Source organism: Pleurodeles waltl, chromosome 12 (genome assembly GCF_031143425.1).
Source record: "Pleurodeles waltl isolate 20211129_DDA chromosome 12, aPleWal1.hap1.20221129, whole genome shotgun sequence".
Classification (NCBI taxonomy): Eukaryota; Metazoa; Chordata; class Amphibia; order Caudata; family Salamandridae; genus Pleurodeles; species Pleurodeles waltl.
Window position 1 is genome coordinate 624,185,854 of NC_090451.1, and position 18,502 is coordinate 624,204,355.

The 18,502-nt window shown below is 40.6% G+C and overlaps 1 protein-coding gene across 3 annotated transcripts in view; it reads right to left on the reverse strand.

Moving 5' to 3' along the window:
- DCAF8 (DDB1 and CUL4 associated factor 8) overlaps window positions 1-16,951 on the reverse strand; it is a 285,829-nt gene extending 268,878 nt beyond the window's left edge. The window contains exons 1-2 of one of the 3 annotated variants that reach the window (XM_069217990.1): window positions 16,723-16,951; window positions 5,854-5,907 (exon numbers count right to left, since the gene is read on the reverse strand). The gene's annotated coding sequence lies outside the window, so the exon portion shown is untranslated. The remainder of the gene's footprint in view (window positions 1-5,853; window positions 5,908-16,722) is intronic. The other 2 variants (XM_069217992.1, XM_069217991.1) reach the window with 2 other exon arrangements.
- Between the last annotated feature and the right edge of the window lie 1,551 nt (window positions 16,952-18,502).

An 18,502-nucleotide genomic window follows, 5' to 3' on the forward strand; every position in this document is an offset into this window, starting at 1 on the left:
CACAAATTTGTCTTCTTATTTCACTCAAATTGGAACCCTAAGCAGATGCACTGCTATTTACACACTGCACCATATTCAGGGTGAATTGAACACATAAATGTGTTATACTCAAGTTAATATATTAACCCTTTCATCCCTTTTCCCAAGTCCACGGCTCTCATTTTCACCTGCATCCTTGTTGAATGGATAAGGTTTCTGCAGTAAAGAGCTTGTCATATACACAATAATCTACTGCAGATTTCTCTCCCTGTGACACCAGCCAACCCTTTCTCCCCAGTCTACAGCGAGTGCAGAATTATTAGGCAAGTTGTATTTTTGAGGATTAATTTTATTATTGAACAACAACCATGTTCTCAATGAACCCAAAAAACTCATTAATATCAAAACTGAATATTTTTGGAAGTAGTTTTTAGTTTGTTTTTAGTTTTAGCTATGTTAGGGGGATATCTGTGTGTGCAGGTGACTATTACTGTGCATAATTATTAGGCAACTTAACAAAAAAAAATATATACCCATTTCAATGATTTATTATTACCAGTGAAACCAATATAACATCTCAACATTCACAAATATACATTTCTGACATTCAAAAACAAAACAAAAACAAATCAATGACCAATATAGCCACCTTTCTTTGCAAGGACACTCAAAAGCCTGCCATCCATGGATTCTGTCAGTGTTTTGATCTGTTCACCATCAACATTGCGTGCAGCAGCAACCACAGCCTCCCAGACGCTGTTCAGAGAGGTGTACTGTTTTCCCTCCTTGTAAATCTCACATTTGATGATGGACCACAGGTTCTCAATGGGGTTCAGATCAGGTGAACAAGGAGGCCATGTCATTAGATTTCCTTCTTTTATACCCTTTCTTGCCAGCCACGCTGTGGAGTACTTGGACACGTGTGATGGAGCATTGTCCTGCATGAAAATCATGTTTTTCTTGAAGGATGCAGACTTCTTCCTGTACCACTGCTTGAAGAAGGTGTCTTCCAGGAACTGACAGTAGGACTGGGAGTTGAGCTTGACTCCATCCTCAACCCGAAAAGGCCCCACAAGCTCATCTTTGATGATACCAGCCCAAACCAGTACTCCACCTCCACCTTGCTGGCGTCTGAGTCGGACTGGAGCTCTCTGCCCTTTACCAATCCAGCCACGGGCCCATCCATCTGGCCCATCAAGACTCACTCTCATTTCATCAGTCCATAAAACCTTAGAAAAATCAGTCTTGAGATATTTCTTGGCCCAGTCTTGACGTTTCAGCTTGTGTGTCTTGTTCAGTGGTGGTCGTCTTTCAGCCTTTCTTACCTTGGCCATGTCTCTGAGTATTGCACACCTTGTGCTTTTGGGCACTCCAGTGATGTTGCAGCTCTGAAATATGGCCAAACTGGTGGCAAGTGGCATCGTGGCAGCTGCACGCTTGACTTTTCTCAGTTCATGGGCAGTTATTTTGCGCCTTGGTTTTTCCACACGCTTCTTGCGACCCTGTTGACTATTTTGAATGAAACGCTTGATTGTTCGATGATCACGCTTCAGAAGCTTTGCAATTTTAAGAGTGCTGCATCCCTCTGCAAGATATCTCATTATTTTTGACTTTTCTAAGCCTGTCAAGTCCTTCTTTTGACCCATTTTGCCAAAGGAAAGGAAGTTGCCTAATAATTATGCACACCTGATATAGGGTGTTGATGTCATTAGACCACACCCCTTCTCATTACAGAGATGCACATCACCTAATATGCTTAATTGGTAGTAGGCTTTCGAGCCTATACAGCTTGGAGTAAGACAACATGCATAAAGAGGATGATGTGGTCAAAATACTCATTTGCCTAATAATTCTGCACTCCCTGTATTGTTAAGAACAGCAGCATTATCACCAGGAGCAAGTGCTTTGCACCGTAAAGCCTGCCGGACAGAGAAGCATACATGCAACAGGCATCAAAAGAAGCACAGGAACAGCCAAATAGGTCTGGCGTGCATTTTCAGTCCTTAAGCATTTTTTTAAAGCAAGCTGCAGTGAAAACGTGGAAAAATAATTAATGTTTTCTGCATACAAAGCACCTATGAAATAAATATGCTATGACTCGGTGAACTCCCGAGATGTGAAACAGTCCATCATAAATTCAAAAGCCCCACTATAACAGTGGAGTAATGTACAAGACAATAGCAGGTCATATAAATACTACTGACCACAGCCAAAGCCCACTCACGTCAAATGTGTTTAAGGAACGGTTAATAAAAGGTCTTCACACAGCTGTACACAGCTTAAGGCTTCTCTTGCGTGTCATTGCTTCAGCAAGCAGGGAGCTGCTTTAACAGCAGCTCCCTACTTACTGAAGTATTTCATCTCTGTCACCAGCACGACTGCAGTTGAAAGCTTCGGATTATGACGGGGGGGCCTGCTTTACAGGTCCCACTGTCAAAACTCGAAGTGTTTGCTGTGGCTTTGTTGCAGAGCTGCAGCCAAGTCCCAACAAACAGCTATGTCCCGGGGATGAGCACCCCGGGACATAGCAGGAGCCGGCCCTGGGGTTGGCGGTCCCCAGGGCCAACAGAGGCTCTTTAAGGGCAGGCAGCGTGACCCTCCCCCCCCCTTTAATGTGAACGTAGCCCCAGGGAGGGGGTGGTCGTCTGGGCTAACGGGCCCCTTTTCCAGATTTTTACTCTTTGCCCCGGGGAGGTGGTGGTTCCTGGGAGGGGGGGGGGGAAGAGGAGGTGGGCGAGAGGTCGCGGGCCCCCCGCATATATTATATTCAAAGCCCCGGGGAGGTGGTGGTGATCCTCAGGGCGCAGGGGGCACTGGCCCTGCATATATTATATTCAAAGCCCGGGGGAGGGAGGCACATGTATTATAATCAAAGCCCCAGGGAGGTGGTGGTCCCCGGTGCTAAGGGGTGCCTATTACATATTTTCATTGTTTGCCCTGGGGAGGCGTGATCCCCGGGGCTGCATGGGTGATGCGCAGCGCCCCCCCGCCCCACAAAATTATCACAGCCCCAGGGACCTGGCCCGCCCAGGGGCCTATCAAAAAACAAGCGTGGGAGCCCCCTCACCAAAGCTAAAGGGTGAGGGTGTCCCTATCATGGTCCCTCTTCGTTCTTTTTTTTTCTTTTGGACATGGCTGAAGCAAAGTCCCAAGACTGCTACCAACACTTCCTGGTTTGAAATGCTGGCAGCCAATCAGAGCTGTGCATTTCCCTACACAAGCTCATCTTTGCTCGAGAATACTTCGCGGCCAGAGATAAATAAATGTTAACTTCCCTAAATTTCTCAAAAACGAATGAACTGATTTACACCAAATAAACAAAAGATCACTCTGCGTACTGAAAGCTAACCTTCTGCCGCATTTGGTGTAATTCTGGCCAGTGGTTCGGGCTATAGATGTGTTCAAAGGCCCTATGGGAATTAACATGGAAAACAACTTTTTAGTCCTTTCTCCCCCTTTTTCTCGGCCCCTACTTGAAGGATCACCCCAAAACTTTCTGTGCGCAACAAGTATCACCGCAACACTTTTTTGGGAAGATTTCATGAAGTTTTGTGCCAAAGATATAGGCAAGTCAAAAAAAAAATTTTCTATGGAAACATTGTCCTAATTATAACTAACTAGTGGCGACTTCCACTAGGTAAAAAAATATATATTTACACACACACACATATATATGTATGTATGTGCGTATAACTCTCTAAAAACCTATACGTACCTCTGTATGGATGTTCCTTTACATGTGCTACTCGAGCGCCATGGTGCCTGGTGGTGCGTTACCCATCTGTCAAACCAACCATCCATCAATCAATCAATGTCCTTCCATTCCGCCCATTAACATGTCCATCCATGTACACACACTTGTAGGTTTGCAGACTATGTCTGTTTGCATGAAGGATCTTCACGTTTGTTGCTCTGTGTACATGGAGGTATGTACATTTGTATGCATGCGTGTATGGTGTCTGCAAGTATTAAGGTCTTTGTGGCAGGTGGTATTTTAAAACTCGATGGGCTGCCACAATCTAGGCCTAAAATCGTTTAACCATTATATAAGAAAAATACTGTCTTCTTGTACTGTTCTGAGAAATGGTTCTAAAACTGTCTTTGGTGGAGAATCCACTATGAGGGCCCGAGTCACTGGCTGTACTCTCTCGCATGTTGTAATATGAGGTGTAACTTATATTTTTTTGCCAGGCCTGATTTTAGTTTCCAGCCGGCCGGGTACAACAGATGTGGTATGCACTTTGTTTCAACAAAACAATGAGAGGATATGGAGTGCTGATATTTCAACCTTATAGTCGGAAATTGGAAAGACTTCCTCAGGACAAGCATGTTTCTGACACTTTTTGTTAAAAGTGGCACTGGAACCGCTGGAAGGATTTAGCTGACCACCACCTGCAAAGATCAATACCTGGGTGGCATGTCACAGGTTTGAATCACAGCAGGGAAGCTCAGCCTTTAATCTTTCCAAGATCAATAAAATGAGTGTCACTCAATGACAAGATAAGAACACCCATTGTAAAACAAAGGGTACTTCCGTTTCTGTTGTGCATGATATCAATTAACTTTTTATTGTGGACAAATTTGCTATAATTTGCTTGTTTCAGTGACACTGCAATTTTACAGCCACTTAATTATTGCTGTTCATATGTGTAAAGAGAAATAAGGCCAGGTTTTACAGTGATATGTACAGTTGTCTGAAGCACTCTATTGCAGAGACAGTGTATTCTTCCCTGAGCCATGTTTTCTTGTAAAGCCATTACAAAAGAAACAGAAAAGTAGCACCAGCAAGCAAAGAATAAAAAGTGGTAGAGACTTTTAAAAATGTAGGCAAAAGGGAACCATGATTATATCATATTTAAATAACTATTGATTTCACTGTTAGAAAAATGCAATTTAAACATGTAACCATTACCACTGGTGCCCTTAGCCTGGGACTGCTGTGCTGCATAAAGCCATGCCTTAAGTAGGATGATCTCTGATGTATATAACTTATGGGGTCCGTACCAAATAGAGTAGGTCTCAAAACCTCAGATAAGTCACCTCTCTATAATCCTCAGTGAGAGTATTTCAAGTTTGATACATTTTCTGCAAGAAAAATAGATGTTTCCTTTTACGTTCAAGAGGGTCTGGTATTTAATTCAGTATTGATTTCTTTGCAACTTCTAAGTTGGGTAACAGACAAAATGTAGTTTCAGCTTAAAAGCATCTCTTCACATCAAGCCGCAACAATTCTAGAGAACACTATTGCAGCAAAGTGGTACATATGCCAAGGATCGGATCAGTACATATCTTCCAAGCACAACTGGCTCATGAAAAGGACACTTCTTATATTGGTATCTTTCTATTTTTACTAGGAATATTTTTCTCTAGTTTTGTTGCTTATATTAACCTGATTTTAGACATTAAACCGGATGGGCAGGATTCTGAACTTTAGATCCCATCAGGGAGCTAGTCATTGCCATATTCATGAAGGCAGGACTGCAACTTGTGATTGGAAAGTAGAAGAATATTTTAAACAAAGATGGCCCGGAACAAAATGTTAAACCATTAAAGTAATTTCCTTCTTAATAACAAATATGGCTACAAGCCGTTTTATATTCTGGGGTTGTCATTAATTCCATGCTCACAGTTTTTTCAACTGTTATCGTCAGGGCGAAAATGACAGGGAAGACTAGCTTGGGAATAAAATCAGGGTAGACAGGCAACAGGAGGCAAAAAACTGGGGTTGCATTATGGTTTATTAAAATCAACTGGATTTATTGAATTCTGCTAGTGAGCCAACAATAGATGCTTCTTCTCCAAGTGAACTTGCAAGATATAAGAGAAATCAATTTTCAGTTTATTTTTTATTCCAATTATCTGCTTTATCCTCACCTTTATTTTGATGAACCCCCAGCACAGCACTACTGGCTGATATCTCCTGTAGACCTGCAGACAATAAAGGATGGTCAGTTTCTCTATAGAAAACCTCTGGAATATTCTCCCATTTTCTTAAGATAATTCAGTAACTCTCAAATAAAATGGTGCAAACACAACCACTTTTAAAAGTTGAAAAATAAATTCCGATACCCAACCTTCTGAACTACATTTTCCAGCAGAATGGAAAAATGGATAAACCAGATTTTAGCTAAATCGTTTTTGTTATCTGTCAAAAATAAGGAAATTGACAAGGAAGACATGTGTGCACACGTCAAAGTTTCACTGATCTTTTCATCTGCTCACTTGTCCTAAAACTGCCATACAAAAAAAACAATGGACCCCTTGTTAACAAGGAATTATTTTAATGTACTAGGTATTTTAACAGCTCATCTAAAGTCAACATAATGAAAGTTTAAAGTTTTAACAATTATGTTTATATTTCTGGAATAGAACAGGAGAAACTGATAGAAAATGTTTCTTTCAAAACCTTTTGCTGTCACTCAAATTTGTAACCACAGCAACCACCAAGTTGAAACCACTTAACGCACGCCTCATTCCTGGTAGCATGAAAATGTTTCTATGTGAAACTAGCGTTATTATGTACATTTTACGAGTACTGACTGCATCTTTATTTGATCTACAATATCCCTCATTACAAATTAAATATTAATATTTACTCTATCAATGGACTTCTTTCAGCATCATGGGCATTGTATAAATAATAAAAAAGAGCCTCATTAATTTCTTTGACACTGAAAAATCTATTACGTCAGAGGTGGTGAGACAGGGCAACTTTTTTTATTGAAAACATATTTTACATTATTTTTACTGTTTTTACATATAACATAAAGCATGAGTTATTCCAATAGGGAAGATGGTTGGTTGTTCAATAACTACTACTGAATTTAACTACTTCAGTGACCCGGAATTAAGGTTTGTTCACTCATTCCATTTACTCCACACCACACACACTGTTTTAGTCCATGCAAGACTGTATAAGCCTCATTAGATCAGATATAACGTCCCTTTAATTAACAATCCTAAGCTAAACACATCCAGTAGAAATAAATAAATGATTATTTCGGAAAATGCCTTTCCTTAAAACATAATGCATTCAAATACATTAATCAGAAATATTACAAAATGGTTTAAAAAACTGTAATTATAAAGTTACAGTCCAGTTAAAACGTATGGCAACTAAAAGATAAATACAAGCAGTTAAGACTTCGATTTCGCAGTAAGTAAATAAAACTGCTCATACGATACAATAGGAAAGACATTTTATGAGTAAAAAATATAGCAGCCTAAAATCAAAGGGTGTGCAAAATCTAATAGTAAAACCATAATTGATTTTCATTAGATATGCTAAAAAAAAAACTTTTAAAATCTTAAGAATATGTAACGGGAGAAGAAAAATACAAATAGCTGCTTGCAAGACTTTTATACTCATTGTAATAGCATAGAATAAGACCCTTATAGTAGACAGACAGGGAGGGCTCATTTGGCCTTTAAAACTTTCCATCTTTTTTTTTCTCAGTAGCCCTACCCTGAATAAATGACCCAGCTGGCACTGAAATGCGCTGAAAAATTAAGATGGTGCACTGACATATCAGCATCTAGATTTAAACAGTTAGTAAAGTATTGTGCTCTGCATACCATTTCTATGAATCCTGGATGATGTGGTGGTCAGGAAGGATCCTTACAGATGTCTAGTGTACACTGCTGCCAGCTTGCAGACTACATAAAATGCATGAACGTGGCCTTAATTTCCTCTGCAGCATTGTAACTATGTAACCTCTATAAACATTGCACATACAGAACCTGGAAGTTTGCCACAACACAACAATTCTTCCTGTACAGGTTATACAACTGCACTCCTCTCCCACCAAACACAAAGTCCCGCTGGTAATGTCAGCGGTGGCTGCTGGCAATAATGCTCATCGAAGGGGGGTGTTAACAATAATAATAATTTAAAAAAACACTTACCTGCCGTATCCCGCCTCAGTGTTCCTCACGCCTCGGTGCTTCTCCTCCCCCCACCCAATCCAGACGCTTCTCTCATGCTGTTACCGAGCATGAAAGAAGCGCCTGGATTGGTCTGAGCGGGCTGAAATGTCATTCAGTAGGGGATTGGGAGCCTGCACTGGTTCTTCACCTAGGCTGTCCAACACAGCCCGTGGAGAGTTCAAAGTGTGCATGCAGGTTTGTTCGGCCTAGGGCGGCTGGCCAAACAAACATGCGCATTTAAAGTGCCGACTACTCCTCCTCTTCCTGGAGACAAAGATGGCCCATCCTACACTCAGCAGAATGGCCGGGGAGGAAGCGAAAAATAAAATGATAATGTAATAGTTTTATCACTATTTTATTTTTCGGCTGCATTTCAGCCATAACGGAGGGGTCGCCCATGAATGCTTCTAACATTGCGAGTGCCTTGATGCCACTCTAGGGTAGTTTCAAGCAATACAATTGGTAGATATCACAATATAATATTTGTTTACCTTAAAAATCCTTGCACCACATAGCCTGCTGCCGACATTAAGTGACAAATTTCACCCAAGAATTGGATATGCAGATTTTCTCAGGTGAACACCTACTCTGTGCTTCAGAGGTTGAAATCAGAAGTTCAGACTGTCATCAGAATCCATAGAGGACATAGTAATTCAGGTGACAACATGATAACTTCATTCTTTTGTGCATTTAACATATGTATGTGACTATATGTAGTGCAAACCTTGATCTTGCCCACACAAGAGATAACGAGGGGATTCAAGCAAATCCTGGACTAAAATTACCATCAGTTTAATGGTCCGTGTTCTGCGCTAAATTACCATGCATAGTCTTATGTCACACTCTGGTTTGTGTTATCCAAATCACCCCTATCCAACTCAGGCAAAGTACTCCTTACCCTCCATCTTTCCACCCCATGCATTTCCACTTTTGAGGTACGGTTTCCTTTCAGAGTTTCTGAAGCGGGAACATTTGGTGGCATTATTGCTTGGAACTAACAAAAAGGAGGTTTACGCTGGCTGAGCAGTGCGTTACTGGAAATGGGAAACACAATATGGTGTAACGGCCAGAGCTGCTAACCTTCAGGCTGGGGAACCAGGCTCTAGCCTTGGCATCCGCTCTACATCGTGTGATTCCGGGCAAATCACCTAGGGCCAGATGTATCAAAGGGTTTTACCCATTCTGTGTTATGGGAAAATGTGTTCATACATAAGGCCAATAATCTCCCCTGTGCCTAACAAAAATGACTGAGCCCTTGTGTAACGTAACTGTAACTGCTCATGTAAAGTGACCCAATGCCTCTGGGTCAAGTTTGCACTACATAAAACTGCAAAAAAATGTGTTTTTTAAATGGCGGGTCCGATAATGGTGCACTTGTTTGCTTTTGTTACAGTAAATTAGGGTGAGGGCAAACAACCTATCTCACCGGCGTAGAGCTGTCATTTTTGCTGGGAATTTTTTCAGAGTCCTCAACAGAGTAAGGACCACTCACTGAGAGGTCCATAAATCACTCGGACCTATGATAGAGCACAGTCACATCTCACAGACAGCAACACATGTGCGACAACCTCCCTATAGCGCTGCAAATATGGCTGCTGCCTACTTCATGAACTAGCAAACGGGCCTTTGATCCTAGGCAGTGAATTCCAAAAGTTAGATAAACAGGGCCGTGGATGGTCACTCCAGAACCCAACACACAGACAGTGACCCATTCTGCAGCACCCGCTCTCCGGTGCCACAAACTTGGGAAATTGGAACACCATATTTTTATTACACGACGTTCTCTCCTTCCAAAACCTATAAAATGAACACTGTTTGTAACTATTGTTTCCTAAGGTCTCCACAGTACACACCCCAGTTTGCCTGAGTCAATCAGCACTGCTTAATTTGAGCTGGTGGTGCCCACTGGCACTAATTTTTGGGGGACGGCGCTTATTTTAAATCATCATACATTGACTTCAAGCAAGAGAGGGAAAACACGAATAGGGAAAGAAATGTTAAGAGAAAGACGGGAAAATCGTGGCCGAGAGAGAAACCAGAACCTGCACAAGTCAGAAACAAACAAAAAAGCTCAGCCAAAACACGTGCACGGAAGATAAATAAAATAAAACACCACCAAATGTGTGCACAGACGATAAATAAAATAATTTAGAATTTGGTTTCAAAAGTTCATGTTTATTTCACAGAATTCAATCTTACTCAAAATAAACAAAGCACAGCCATATATGTGTACAGAAGTTCAATTTAAAAAAAAAAAAAAAAATGGGAACATTCCAAATACACGGGCTGGTCGGAAGGAAACATTCCAAGAACAAGGGCTGATCAGAAATCAACTAGAAAAATAGTCTGTATACCAACTAAAATAGCCAAAAGTGCAAGAACACAATCACTGCTCCATAAGCATGACCGAAGTACCAAAAGGAGGGACAACAAAGTTTAGCCACATACATGCAAGCTTTTTGAAAGGACCCGCAAACAAACCAACAACGATGGGCGATATGTCAGCCCACAGAGCAGATACAGTATGTTTCGAAGAGAAAGAGCATGAGCTGCCTAGGAAAGACCTAAAAAGTACCTCGGATTATCAAAGGGAAAAAAAAGAGAGGGCCCAGCCTCTTCCGGTCTATGACAGGTCCGTCTTGGCCTAGTCTTCGCCCATGCGCATGCCCGGTGCACATCCCGTGCTGAAGATGCTTCCGGCGCTTTAAAGCACCTTGGTCTGGTCCCACCCCTCCTGGGTGCAAAGAAACTGGGGGACGAACTCCCACCCCTGCCAAGGGCACCAAGCTTTTAGGCAATAAGTGGGGGCAGGGAACACATCCAGTTTCAACCCGAGAGTAGCCCCATGATCCATGGATCTGCACCATAAGAAGCCCATATATTTCCAAGCCATCTTTAATAGTACTAATTCATCCTACGGAGGCAACTCATCAGCCTTATTCTTAAGGGCCATTAACAATACTTCCCGGACATTCACTTCAGGAGGTCTCCTATATACATTCATCAGGCTCACCAATGAGTCAACCTCTGCTCTTGCTCATTTTAACATTTCCATTGTCAACTCCTTCAGGCAGGCAGCAGTGGATGAAGAATTTTTACTACAAAAACTATGGTGTCCCCTTGCTATTAACATTTGAGAGAGAAAAAAATCTCAAATTGGAAAAAAATTGATTTGCATCAACAACCGTTTTGATACTTTTTTAAACCTAGGAAAAAAGACATCTCAGATGGCACAGGTGAAGAACAATGCAAAAGTAAAGGCTTCAAAGCTTTGTTTTATGGAAAATAGAAGAAAATGTAAACTTTTACTTTTCAACTTAGTGATGCCACAGAGGTCTATGTAGTTAACACATCCCTCAGAACTGCGAAAGACAATGTCAGGAAAAATGAACATTAGCAATATTCAAAAATCTATGTGCTGCTTTTTGAGTAGAAGTAGTTGCCAAGGACTAACCTCCCATTGAAAGTGGGGGAATAACTGGTACGAAGATTCTATTGCATAATGTCCCAAAATCAACCCAGTCCGCGAGGAAGATAAAAAGCATTAGACAATTTTCTAACATTATGGGCATGATTAATCATACTCCCACTGTAGAAGATTTCTTAGCCTTGCAGTGGCCATAAAATCACATCACTCACAGAGATCACTAGAGATTCAAAACTATTCTCCAAGCATCAGAATACTGCAGGGCTCAACATAACTTCTATACATCATTTTTTTTAAACAGCTTGAAAATCTGTGGTATGATTCTAGCTCACATTTGTAAAACTACTGAAATTCGCTAGTTATGGTTTCCAATGCATGTCATAACTCGCACAGCACACGTTGCTTACTTGAGTGGTTTTTTTTTGTTTTTGAGCGTGGACGAATTGGAGCTTTGAGAATGGCAGAGGACAAGAATTGTGGAAAGTATTATGTGCTTTGGGAACCAAAACTGATGATTTTCAGCTAGTCTGCGTGTTTGAGCCAGCACCATCTCAAAAGTTTTTAATTCTATTTAGTTCAGTAAATTAATTTTTTATGATATACGTATTTTCCAATCCCTCCCTTTCACAGCCTTTGTTCAGCTATGTGTAGAGGGGTTGGCTACAGGCCCTACACAGGGCGGTCAACATCTCCTGCACACGATGAGGATAATCTGAGTTCTGCTGGCATAGTTAAAGCATGTCAGGACAAACATAATACACCGAGGTGCAAGGGGACAGGTGTGGAGTATACCATCACAGACCACCTTGAACAAATCATGGGGCAACGTGGCATTGCCCACCAACCTTAATGGGGTGATACAGGGATAATGTTGGTGGATGATTCAGCACCACCAGTGTGATTCCTTCTTCACTGCTTATGACTTTGGACTAATAACAGAGGTTTACTTAAGATGTGAGACGCTTGAATGTCTGACTGAATCAAGGTGCATCACTGCACAAATAAATAACAGAAGTGGTGAAGTGATATCATTTTCATATCTGATCCAAAGTATGTTGTTTTATTTGGATTTTCCCCTTATTGGTCTTGGTTTCAGTTACAGTTTTGTGAAAGCTTGACTTCATATGTACCTGCCTGAATATGACGGGTACATAGCCTGTTAGTCAGGGAAGTTTGCAAGCTTCCCAAATAAGTGGCTGTACCAAGTAATGGCTCATCTTCACTGGTTATTAGTTAAACTTAGGATGACATTTAACATTCTGAAAATGGCCCATTGTGCCATTATGGCCAACTGAAGTGTACAAGGGTTAGCTAAGAAATTATGCAACACAATTAAGAATAGCTCATTCCACAAATACCAAATTTAAGGGAGTTGAGAAGAAAAGAGGCTCTGCTTCAAAGAACTTGAGAGTAATACAAGGTTAGAACAAAGATTTTAAGCAATTTTCGAGACCCCTATGTAAGAGATATACACTAGAGGAACATTGGGACACAGGGAGATTTGCTATAAAAGGCATGCTCAACTTGGTGTGAATACAGAGACTGGAAAGAAAAATACAAATCCATCCATGAAGGAGAAATTGGACAATTTGCAAGCTTACATTTAAGGATGCTTTAGGCCCAATATTTAGCGCCATATTCAGAAAGCCAGGGATAAATAAACACATCAGATATTCACATTAAAGCAGATAATGATTAAGATGTTTCAAACTGAAAAAAAAATATCCATATATCCTATAAACATGGAGGTTCATTATGGAAACTGGGGCTAAATCTCGGGATCGATTTCAGTATAACGGCCTTTGCCTAACTGAATTTCTTGTACTGCACTGTTATTCTTACACACACAGTTTGCACATAGAAAGGAGTGCTGTGACTGCCTCAACCACACTATACATACAATGCATTTGTTAACTGCCGGACTTTTCATGCATTCTAATGTTAAGAGATGAAACAGAGCCTTCTTTGCACGTTTACTAAAAGGTGTAGGATGTTTTGGGCCTATTCACAAAAGAATGTAATAGTACACGAAGGATTACTCCTGTACTACTATTCCCAATCTTCATACACTTTGGTGAATTGGTCACAACGTAAAAGTATGTAAACGAGTCCTCCTGTAATACTACTTACTATATTCATAGGCACTTTGGTGAATTGGTCGCAATGTTTAAAGATGTTTAAAGTGACTGTATTGGATGGGTGTCAAAATAGTCACAAGCAAAGCACATTTTTATGTACCAGAATATTGTAAACTTTTTAATGCTAATAAAATCTTCCAGGAAACGGACATCAAGGGCCAGATAGACGATCAGTAAAAATAATTTATTTTCAAACACTGATAGCGAGATACAGCTAATGCTATTTTTAGAGTCCGTTCATCCCTACATTTCACGAATATCGGGGATAAACAGTCTAAGGTTACAGAAGCCTTCAGATGTTATTAAAGATCGCTTCAAAGATATGTAAAAGTACTGCGTCAGTTCAAAGAAGTGTGGGACGCTTAGAGGAACGTTTATGAGTAAACTTTAGGCTCTGCTGTTGCGAGAATATAGATGCAAAACAAAGTCAATGGATAACAGAGTTAAATATCATGGTTCTACTATATAGACCTGGGCTATATTGAATGGGCTACTCCAGGAAGAACAGGAAAAATGTACAGACACTGGAATCAGATCCGGCTCTAATTGCTGCTTTGACATGTGAGGAAAAACAAAAGCATGTGCTTCTTAGCAACTCACTCTTTCGATGTTGATAAAAGAATAAATATGCATTATTTGAAAATATGAAAACAACCCATAACGTAGTCTAGTGGCATCACAAGCATGTACTCCCACCAGATTCTGGGCCTTTGAGGACATCTAAGGTGTGCTGCATATAACGTATTGTCTATGTACAGCACTTGATATACGAGATGCAAGTGGTACAATAAAATTAAGCACTGTAATACGATGCTACTACCTCTTGAAGAATTGCACGCACTAAAGCAAACACACAAAAAATAAAAATCATATTTGAGGTTTGGGATAAATATCAAGATCCACTTTGGGGGAGATTTTGGCCACATACTACACTAAACCACGATACTCCAATTTGTTTTCTTCAGGAGATGCCGAGTCAATACAGAGACTAATTGCAGGATAGAGCACTTTTTAAGTACTACGATTTAGCATTCAATGAGGTGTGCTTTGCAAGAAAAATTACATAATATCAAATGATTGAAAATAGAACTTATTTGAGAGTAAACTGTGGGTGAATAACCCAAAATGAGAAAGGATTTGCAGGCAAAAAAGACACAAATATGTTTCCACTGCAGAGGACTGAGGATCAAAAAGCAGTCATGAGACAGATTAAATAATAAGCTCTGCTTCTAAGATATGCAGAATAAATATCGCCATCAACAGACTAGACATAAAAAATGCTCATAGGTTTAGTTTTTATCTTTTTTACCTATTGACAGAAAACAGCCTGTCTGTATTTATTTAAAAAAAAATAAAAAAAATACAGACTATATCTCATCCTTTGAGTCACTCTACACTGCCATATTTATGCCATCTCAATATATGTGCTGACTGACAGCATGGGGAGTTAAAAAAAAAAAAAAAAAAAAAAAAAAAATACACAACAGGAAGAGATTTCCTTATCTAGCTGCACGTGCTTCATGCCATGACTCCACATGTGTATAGCATACACATAAACTGACAGAACAAAAACTAGGTAACTGTGTAAACCGATCCAAAATTGCCACTGAAGGGTTCTTAAACACTGTAACCCATAAGTCTCTTTGTAAATGTCAAATGAACACTGGTATGACAAGTAACACATTACCCATTATGTGTTTTTATATTAATATTTACTTTAGGTTTTGTTTGCCTTTAATGTGTAAATTGTGGATACAATTATGGACAATTTGGCCCTACATTTTGGGTAACACTTGTTACCCTCACAAATGTATGGCTCCAAAGGGTGGTTAAGGGATTGTCATTATACTCAACTTTAGAGGAACTGCTTACTGTTTTGTAAATGAGCTTTGGTTGCTTGATGATTATCTGTACTGTAACGGACCATATTTTGGTTTATGTGTTGTAATCTAGGTACAACACGGACACCCTAGGGTCATGTTCACGGTTGGAGAATATTATAATGTAACTGATCTTTTTTTAATGTTTTGCCTCTGTTCTAGACTACGTGCAACACTATGATAACCTGAGTTCATACTTGTGCTTTCTAAAATTCTTTAAATAAATAAATATGTTGATAAAATCCATTCTACGCGGTTCCCATGAAATGTGGGTTTTATACCACTCCATTTTCTGTAACAAAAACACTAAAACTTGTAAAACAAGTAGATAATATAGTGGCAGTTGCTATTGTGTAGTTTTAGTGCACATCACTTTCTACCGAAAAGGCAGGGTTTACTTCGCCTATAACTGTCTCCCGAGGGCAGATTAGCCTATTAGAATGGAAAATGCCTGGCTGCTGTCGAAATGTGACTGAACAACTTCAAATCAGTTAAAACACTGGAAACATACTAATTGAAAATGTATTTTTTATAAAACGTACACCAAATAAGGAAAAATACTGAGAAGACTGGCAAAGATAAAAATTGATATGTACAGGCGTAATTTTTTTAAAAAAATGCCATGAATGTGAAAGCCTTAGGTCGCTCCTAGGTAAAGTGCTAGCACACCGAACTATAGACCAAACACCTGAAACCAAAGCTTGGTATTTCTGAGTATATGTCCATAAGGTGTGCACCATCGAAGTTTGTGTAGGATAACCGACAAGAACAGTAAATATTATTCTGACTATCCGGTCACAAATGCATTAAGGATACCCCTCTTCAGATTTCATGCAGGTTTCCACTTCAAGAGATAGTCGTAATTTCCTCAATCAGTAAATATACTTTCAGTTCAAGTATAGCAAGTGGAGAGTAAATACCCAAGCGAAGATTTGAGTGAAAATAAGGCATCACAGATGCGGGGTAATTAGAAATTCGTGTAAATGCAAGGTTCATCTACCAGGTGAATTCGGTTTAACATACGGTTCCGCGCTTTGGTATATAGGCTAAATGTTATCGTTGAACTATAGCATATAAATAATGGTGAACTTCAGGTAGCGTGGAAATGAATACTGGGTTGTAATGCAAGGGTTCGTGTGAGATACAATCTCTGAGGGATACAAAATAGTAAACATCTGGTACGAGGGTGCACGTCAAGAGCTTAGGTAAACACCAGAATCTAAGTGGGACTTGCGACTGACTCCCTGATCCCCAGTAATTCAGGTGATCTGTGACAGTTAAGCAAACCAGTCCTGCCAACCTGATGCTCCCACTATCCCCAAACCCGCCCCAGTCCCTCACAGTTCTCAGGAGGGCCCTGACAGTAACCCACCGAGCAGGGGCGCTAGATCCTGTCCATGGGCTCTTGCTGCCAAAGGCCGCTGTGCCCCCCGAAAACCCACTGGACCCTTCCGGGATTCCGCCGCTCGTGGTGCAAATCAAAGACACATGCATGGGAAGCGACGCAGGAACAGAAGGAAGCCTTTCCGACCAGGTTCTAGGGGCCCGTCCGCCGCCATCTTCTCGACTCCGTACACCCCCTACCCCTCCTACTGAACAGTGGCCCCCGGGATGCACTTCGCGGCGTGTGCAGCACTTCGCCGTCCTCTCTGTCAGTGCGTGCGAGAGCATCCATATTGGAATGGCCTCGGTTCAGTCCGTTTGAAGTGATTATAGACAGTCAGCTTTGAAAGAAAAATAAGTTTTTGAGAAAAAGCTACGCCTCCTAGTCAATTTTTCTTTTTTATTGGCACAAAAAGAATTAGAATTCGCTTTTTTATTTCATAAGCAAATACGAAACTATTTACTCAATTATAGTTGATGTTTATATGTATTTAGAAGAATGTGTTTTTTTCTCTCGAAAAACATTTTCAATGGGAAAATAAACCTTTCCGAAATAGCATCCACACTGAAAATACCCTTTGTCATATTAACAGGAAGCCTACCTTTCTAGCCTCTCCTCCCCGCCCACCTTTCGATCTTTACGTCACTGGGTTTCGTTTTACTGATAGCTCGGCAACATTACTTCTAGGCATTTAATGGCCCATGAGCGACCGTCAACCTGCAATCGGCAGGAGATCAGAAAATGAACGACGTTGCAAGAAATCTGCCATTTTAGAAACACACCACTAATACTACTCCTAAAAATAATGTTTCCAATTGCGAAGTGTTTGCTCTTTCTTAATTTGGAAGAGCACGAGTTCAAAAAATTAACCATTTTTTTATGACTGTTAGCAACGTCATCTTTTTGTTATTTATCTGCACTACTTGAGATCGTGTTCATTTGGTACCAGTTTGATTTTTAAACGTCTGTTTTTATTATTTCAAGTCTTAGCAAACGAATACTCGCAGACCTCTGCACAACTTCAAGATGGCAGATTCGTTTTTTAAAGCTTCCGGGTAAGCTCACGTGCAATTTGTTTTGCTTGTCCTTCTTTTGTGTCTGTCCGCGTCCCATGACAGAAATAACTTGTAAGCCGGAGTGACAGTGGTGTCGCTCACTACTTTTGCTGCCTATTTGGATCAGCTTTTCTTAAAGCAACTGGGGCCTTAATGCAAACTGAGAAATTAAACAAACGTTGTCAAAGCCGATAAGTCTCGCCTATGTGAGAGCTATTGGCACATCTTTGGGCTTTTGCCAAAGTGTTTTAGCTATGTTGTACACCTGCGTGGCTTCTGTTCAGCATGGCTAAACGTTAGTGGCATAGGAGATAGTGCTGTGCAGTGGAGTCAAGTATCATAGAGTGGTGTAAAGTATTGTGGAGTAAAGTGTCATAAAGTGGAGGACAGTGTCCTGGAGGGGCATAGAGTGGAGTTGCATGGAGTAGAGTGGAGTGGACTGGAATGGAGTAGAGCGTCATAGAGTGGAGTAGTGTTATGGAGTAGTGTAGAGTGGTGTATAGTGTCAAGTTGGTCATCATACACTGCCATAGAGTTGAGGTGAGTGAAATGTTGGAGAGCGGAGTGCTGTATAGTGGAGTCGTATAAAATGGAGTAAGGTAGAGAGGTGAGTGTCGTAGAGTGAAGTGTCAGAATGGAGTGTAGCAGTGTGTCGTAGAGTGGAGTACAGTGCCATGCTATTGAGTGGCATAGAGTGGAATGGAATAGAGTAG